This window comes from Acomys russatus, chromosome 23 (assembly GCF_903995435.1).
Source record: "Acomys russatus chromosome 23, mAcoRus1.1, whole genome shotgun sequence".
NCBI classification, from domain to species: domain Eukaryota; kingdom Metazoa; phylum Chordata; class Mammalia; order Rodentia; family Muridae; genus Acomys; species Acomys russatus.
This window is the reverse complement of record NC_067159.1, coordinates 54,741,979-54,749,743: the sequence shown is the minus strand read 5'-3', so window position 1 is coordinate 54,749,743 and position 7,765 is coordinate 54,741,979. Positions and strand designations below refer to the sequence as shown.

Here is a 7,765-nt window from a genome sequence, read left to right as displayed (position 1 = left end):
CTACTAAGCCAGACAGAGGAGGAGAAGCCAGCGGGAGGACAGCCTGAAGCATGACAGTGGGGCCAAGGCAGTGTGCTTCTCAAAGACTGGCTGACTGCACTAACGCTCCATAAACTAAAGCGAGAAAGTGCTGGAGTAGTGAAATAAGCAGAGGTCCGCTCCGCGAAGGGATCATGTGTTATACCAGTGAGCACAAGATAAAAAGAGACTTGAAGAGAAGGAAAAGTCAGGCCACAAAGCAGCCTCTTCAAAGAAATGTGGTAATGTTGGGGCTTGGTATCCATTCCATGTTAAAGAGCCAATGAAGGCAAGTTTATATTGAGATGGTGGTGGGATAATGGGTGCAGATTCCAGCCTTGGAGAGGCGGAATGACGCTCCCCTCCCCTTTAGGAGGACAGAAGATATCTGGAACATGATGATGCACACCCGTGACTCCCCAGTGCTTGGCAGGTAGAGGTAGAAGGATCAGGAGTTCAAGGTCAACCTTGTCTATATAGTGAGTTCAAGGCCAGCCTGGGCTATATAAGAACCTGTGGAGGGAGGGAGGGAGGGAGAGAGAGAGGTGGGGAGGGAGGGAGAGAGAGAGAGAGAGAGAGAGAGAGAGAGAGAGAGAGAGAGAGAGAGAGAGAGAGAGAGAGAAGAGAGAGAAAGAGAGAGCGCGCTACCAGTGAGTCTGTTGAAAAATGTTCCTATTGGTTAAGTTCAACTGATAGATGCTCAATACTCTGATTTGCCTAAATTGACTCACATTGTTAACACACTAAAGCTTTATTTAACATTATGGTCTTTTTTTTTTTTTTAAGTACAAATATTGAAGGAACAATTCAAAAAGAAAAGGTAAATGGCAATCAATGTCACGCTGTACAGGACACACCCTAACTTCTGGGCACCAGGATCTATTTCCCCAGCAACAGATGCATTCCTAGGAGCTGAAGTTTCCCTGTGATGATAGGGCAGCTCTCGCATGCCTTCTCTGGAACCAGAAGCCTATGCTTCAGGGTGTTTCTGTTGGCCTTTCCCTTGGGCGCCTGTCTATCCAAGGAGAATCTTCACTCAATGTCTCCTTAGACTACTTTATAACCAACATAGAGTGCTTATTCACCCTTGGTTCACTTATCTCAAAAACCTTGTCGGAAAGAGGAGGATTTTATCATAGACCTAATTGCTTTCTCTTAATTGAGAGGGTAAGATTTATGAATGAAAACAAAACTTCAGTCATTACTGAAAAGTAAAACATTTTGGCTCATGGTACATTTTAAGTCAGAATACTTTACTGGCTTCTAGTTGCATCTATTTTTGCCCAAGTTATCATCTCTCATTGATTTATCCCAATCTTAATGTTTGAAAATTCATAAAATAGCCTCTAAACGTTTGATCTCCAACCTTGCAGGATCATAGAGGACCAAAACAAGAAATCTGAAACTATAAATGCTATTTAAGTGTAAGAACAAAATTTAGAATTGAAATAGATAAAATGCACAAGAGACAATAAAGGAACTTTGATAGCAGAGGCAGAAAAAAGTATATATAATCATATTTTTTAAATTGTATCGATTTTAATAGACAAATGTTTGTTACTTGGTAAAAATGTGAGGTTTTAGTATATTAATACGTCATAAAAATTAAGTCAAGTTAATTAGCACATTTATTCCCTCACCATAGTGAATAGACTTGTTATTTCCCAGAATGCTGATAGAATAGATGTTAACATTCATACCTCACACCCAATCTTCTCATTAAGAATTTGGGGTCCAGATAATGCCAGAAGGCACAGCAAGTATCTTGGGGGCAGGGAGAGTGTACAAAGGCAGCACACTCCTGCACTCAGTGCCGCTCAGACTTTCAGTGACACATTAGCCTCTGAGAGTCTTGTGAGGACAGAGGGTCTGACTCAGTCAGCCTGGAGAAGGCTCTGAGATCTGCATTTCATATTCTGGGGGTGGCCCCAGTTGTCAATATGCACCCCACTGTTCTAGTACAAAACCCAGCTGTATGTAGCCAGTTATGGTGAGAGCCAGCTGTCACACAAAGGGCTAAGTGAGGTACTCTTCAAAGTCTGATGGTGAAGATCACCCTTGGAAAGGGATTTTAACAAGACATGTTGCATGGCCAAGGACCTAAACTGGAACAGAAACTGGAAGGGAGGGGAAGGGGGAGAGTAACACAATCATAGTGGCTGCAGATGCCTGCACAGTGAGAGACTCATGTCAGGAGGAAGCCGGAGAAGGGCTCCCTTCCCTGAGTGAACATGTAGTCATCCCTAGATGTTAAGGAATTGCATGTTTATTACTGGAAAAGGCGACCATGAAAGATTCGCAGACTAACTCAGTGCTCAGACTGACTCACCAAAGTCCTCATCCTCAGGAGGAATCTCTGTTGATTCTAGGAAAAAGCACAAAGGGCAAAGACGTTTATGTGTAGAGCTTATGGCTTGAACTCCATACCCACTCTCCTGCCCACAGAGATCCCCGCCATGAGTGTTTACACACAACAACAGGGCAGTGGGGCAGCTGATCCACCTCAGCTGTTCATCCTCCTCAGGAGGCTGGCCCCAGGACTCTGTCCAATCCCAAAATCTGTGGTATTAGATCTCATAAAAAATGGTATAACACTTGCATATAATATATATCACCCCATATATAATATATATAGATAGATTACCTATAGTACCAGTGAATTACCAATAACAGTGTAAATGCTACATAAATCGCTCTTCTATTGTATGACATGGATTTTTTTTAAAGATTCATTTTAAAATTTTTAAATTACGTGTACACATCTGCTCACTTGCGCTCAAGTGCCTGCAGAGACTCTGGCCTGGAGCTAGAGGGACACCTGACATGGTTCTTGGGACTCAAACTCTGGTCCTCTGGAGCAGCAGTAATTCCCTTAAGCAATGTGCCATAGCTATGTCCATCACAGTGTACACAGCACTGTAGGCCTAACTGTGCAGTCATGCCAGCAGCTCCTGTCTGGTTGACTCTATTAAGGGCAATGGTGGCTGTATTCATTCCCAGATGTGGATAATCAACATCCACTCTTAAGTTAGCAAAATTTGCACAGAGGTGGGAGATTAGGAGGAGGTTTGGCAGTGAGCGGGGAAATGAAGCCACGAACTCTCTCAATTTCATCATGCCTTGTACATCAGAAATGATTTGTACAGACTCTAGCACACACGTACTAAAATCCATCATCAGAAAATGGGGCCTTTCATTTTTTTTTTTACTTGCTACTGTTTAAACCTCAGAAGAGTCATTAGACATGAAAAACTCCACGTGCATTAAATCCTCTAATTACATGCAGAACAGACAGTGTGGGGGCTGAAAGTTGTGACTGAAAACCAGCGGTGCCACTTTAACCCCGCTGAGTGTTGTCGTCAGCTTTAATGGAACTTCCCTCGGCAATGGGGGCAGCCTGTGCCTTCAAGGGTACATGCGGGCTTTGGCTGTGTGTGGGAGGGATGCTGCCCTTCCAATGAGTGCCTCCTTTCTGGTGCTTTAGCCAGCCTGCCGGACCATGAAAGGGATCGAAAGGAACCAGTTAGAGAAAAACTTAACTGCCACTCCTCTAAGCCGATATGGCTTCTACCTGCATTCCAAACAGGTATTCTTTCAACCCACAGGCAAGTGTGGCCCTCACCCTCACCAAGGAAGCTCCTTGTGCAGCGCACGGGAACCATCACAGAAAGCCACACGGGTCAAAACGTAGAGGATGACCAAACATAGAAGGCCCAACCCCAACCGTTACATCCACATACAACTCACACACCAAAGGCTCAGAGAAATAAAAGGAGGAGCAGGAAAAGATGTAAATCCCAGAGGACCAGGACATTCACTGCAAAGTTCTATCTTCCCATTGGGCAGAGACGCTATACCCATGAAATCTTTACGATATGGTCGCCTAAAGAAGACCCAAGCAATGACAACACTGGCAGATATGCCAACACACACAAGAGCTGGCAAGCCCCCACCCTAGATGAAACACCAGAGGCAGTTAATGCCTGCTCAGAGAGAGGCTCAATCTTCCCCAGGGATGACCTTCTGATTGGCTGTCGAAAACATGTACATAAAGCACTATTAATGGACTCAGCAGGCTGTATTTATTTATATACTTTACTATACATGTCACAGTAATAGCTAAAGAAAAGAGGAAGAGAGAGAACAAAGTTGGGTAAGCAGGGAAGTTGAGATCTGGGAGGAATTAGGGGAGGTGGAGACTATGATCGAAGTACAATTATGAAACTGTTAAATAATATTTTAAAAAGAATTCCCTCTATAAAGCTGCTGGGCATAAATTACACCTGTCCTCGGCACTGATGACTCTCATCAAACTGACCAATAGGAGCAAATCATTGAAGACTCAAATCAGGACAAAGATTCCAGGGAGAGCCTGGGCGCGTGGCTCAATGGAAATGTGCTTGCCCCACAAGCAAGGTTGAACAACCTGAGTCCAGTCCTGGAGTGCACGCAAACAAGCCAGGAGCGGTGATGGGCACCTGAAACTCCAGCGTGGTGAGGAAGGCAGCACTTCCTAGATCTCGCTGGCAGCCATCCTGCCCAGATTTCTGAGTTCCAGGCTACTAAGAGACTCTGTCCCTAGCAATGGTAGATGATATGTAAAGAAAGACAGAGTTGTCCCCTGGCCTTCACACACACATGTGCACACAGACAGACAGATACACACACACACACACACACACACACACACACACACACCAGTATACATATGAATATGGACACACACAACAGACTCCAGAAATTCAGGCATGGCTATGTGTGCCTGTATTCCAGGACTAGAGGGGATGAGGCAGGTAGATTGCCAAGAGTTGAGGCCAGCCTGGAACACACAAAGGAACCGGGTCTCAAACATGACAGTATGCAAAAATATTCTGGATAAAACTGTTTATAATGGGGCCTGGAGAGATGGCTCAAAAGTTAAGCACACTGACTGCTCTTCCAGAGGCCCTGAGTTCAATTCCCAACAACCACATGGTGGCTCACAACCATCTATAATGTGATCTAATGCCATCTTCTGACATGCAGATGTACATGCAGGCAGAGCACTGTATATATAATAATAAATAAATAAATCTTTTTAAAAAACTGTTTATAAACTATGGCCAGTTGGGAAACAGTACTAATAACGACAGACTAGATTCCGAACACCTCCTACAGCTAGGACACAGACTCGTTCACACTCTTCACTCAAGCACTGATGCTCCGGATCTTACTCGGCTCCTTCTGCTGTGCTTGGGGATCTGGAGTTCACACTCAAGTCTGAATGGTCCAGCCAACACAGACGCTAGTGTGCAGTAGCGTCAAACATAAAGGTTAGTCGTGATTTTTATGAACACCTCTCCCCTTACAACCCTGAAGACTATCAGTGGCTGGCTAACACTCATCAAGATGGGAGGCCTTATGGGAGACATATGGATTCACATGGTTTTCACATGCTGCGTGAAAAACAAATAAAGGGTCCAGTGTGTAAATACACGTCTTGGTGCTCAAGACGCACAATAAAATGTTCTTTATGAGAGGCTCCATTTTTGTCTCCAAGTTCATAATGTCTGAATTCGCCTTTAGTAGCTAAAATATCCTTACACAGTACATTGATGTTTATTAAAGTCCAAGGTCAAAACAATTTTCTGTTGAAGACATCTCATCCTGATAACAGTCAGCCTCTGCCTTCAGCTCCGAGACCTCACTGTATGGGTAATCAGCTACACTCACTGGTTCAGCTCTATCTAGAGCCAGTGCTAGGCAGGACAGACAGACACTGATGGTCCATCCCAGCCAGCCAGATCCACAAACCATCGTGGACGCTGCCTTGTCTCTGTCTGCAGGCAATTCACAGCTCAGTCACACAATTGCTGTCCAGGCATTATGTCATCTCCTTATTTTACACAAGAGAAACAGAGGCTCATCCGTGGAGGAGCCTGACCAGGATGTGCAGGAGCACATGACCAGAAGCCAAATGAAGAGACCAAGGAAGAAGGAGGACGTGGCATTGCTCCTCCAGGCTAGACACCACACAGGAAACTTCTGGCTTCCTCATGCCAAGTTTTGCAAATTAGTAAAAGTAAATACATAGGATAATATTTCATGCTTTGTGCATTTATAGTTTGGTTAAGCCACCCTTTAAAAAAAAATAAACTTACATCTCTCCCAAAGATTTTTGTGAGAACCTTCATACCATATACAAGCCGATTGTGTGTTCAAACACAGGGTCACATTATTCTGAGTCTCGGACAACTGGGAAGGCAGCACCCTCAAGTGAAATAAGTTCCTGTGTTACTGCTCCACTAGTGTTTGGATCTAGGTGTCAAAAACGGAACATTAAGTTTCAGATGATAGTCACTTTCCACTCCTTCTTGCTTGGAAGGTGCTGGGGGGAGAGGGGAAGAGGGCGAGACAGTGGGGCCAGGAGGAGAGGGGGGAAGGGGCTATGATTGGGATGTAAAGTTCTTAAGTAAACTAATTAATTTTTTTTTTTTTTTTTGGTTTTTCGAGACAGGGTTTCTCTGTGTAGGCTTGGCCATCCTGGACTCACTTTGTAGACCAGGCTGGCCTCAAACTCACAGTGATCCACCTGCCTCTGCCTCCTGAGTGCTGGGATTAAAGGCGTGCGCCACCACGCCCGGCTCCAACTAATTAATTTTTAAAAAGAGGAGTTAGCAAAAGGCATGGAAAGTTTTATTCTTGTATAAGTCTATGCACATGTATGTGAGTGTATATGTGTGTGTGAGGCACATTTGTATATATACATGCACATGTGCACACATGAATATGTGCACATTTGTTTATTCATGTACACACATGTGCATGTATATGTATGTGTGCACCTGTGTGTGCACGTGAACATGTGCATACACATGTGTGAAAGTAATTGTATACATATGCTTGTGTGTATGTACAGTATGTGTGTATATATGTATCTGTGTGTGCATTTTAGGTGTGTACAAGTATGTGTGTACATGTGCACTTATGCATGCATATGTGTGCAATTGCGTGCATGGGTACTTTGTGTGTTTATGTGCATTTGTGTGTGCATGTGTACTTGTATATATACATGTACACTGTATGTGCATGTGTGCAAATGAGTGTATATGTGCGCTAGTATATATGCATATGCACATGTGTGAATGTGTACATATACCTGTGCATATGCACATGTGTGAAAGTATGTGTGTGTGTAAGGGTGCATATGTGTACATTTGGCACAGCCATATCTAATGGAAATAGCGAAAGTCATAAAGCCAGCACAGCTGCGTGACAAAGATCCAGCAAAGCTGAGCCACATGATGCAGTCACCATCATGTCATCTTTCGCTTCTGGTCTTGATCTCCACATGTTGCATGCTTCAGGAGCTTTTAATATTTGTGCAACTTGGGGATACTGGACTGATGAGAAATGTATTGTGAATAATTTATGACTTCTCCCTGGAGCACCTCTTCTGAGCTTCTCCAGGAACGTCCTCAGTGTACTGCCCCCGCTACTTCTAGAGAGATACCCTTATCTGGCCTACTTGAAGGTCTTCTTACACCCTGGAAGTTGTAACTCAAATAAAGATGCTAGGGGCCTCCTTCTGAGGCTCTGACTCCAAGATACTCTTGAAACATCTGCCCTGCACTTACTCAGCAACAAGATAATCAGAACAAAGTAAACTTTAAAAGGTAAACAAGATTCAGTCAGCTAGGGGAGTTGGCAGCAGATCAGATTAAAAGCCTCTTTCTACTCTATGCTGAGGTGATTACGTGGCGTATAT

General features: G+C 44.0%; 1 long non-coding RNA gene across 2 annotated transcripts in view; it reads right to left on the bottom strand.

The window, feature by feature from the left end:
* Positions 1-2,343: 2,343 nt before the first annotated feature.
* Positions 2,344-7,765, bottom strand: part of LOC127206598 (uncharacterized) — a 212,730-nt gene continuing 207,308 nt past the window's right edge. For both annotated transcript variants that reach the window (XR_007832801.1, XR_007832802.1), the window contains exon 3: positions 2,344-2,383. This is a non-coding gene — a long non-coding RNA (uncharacterized LOC127206598). The remainder of the gene's footprint in view (positions 2,384-7,765) is intronic.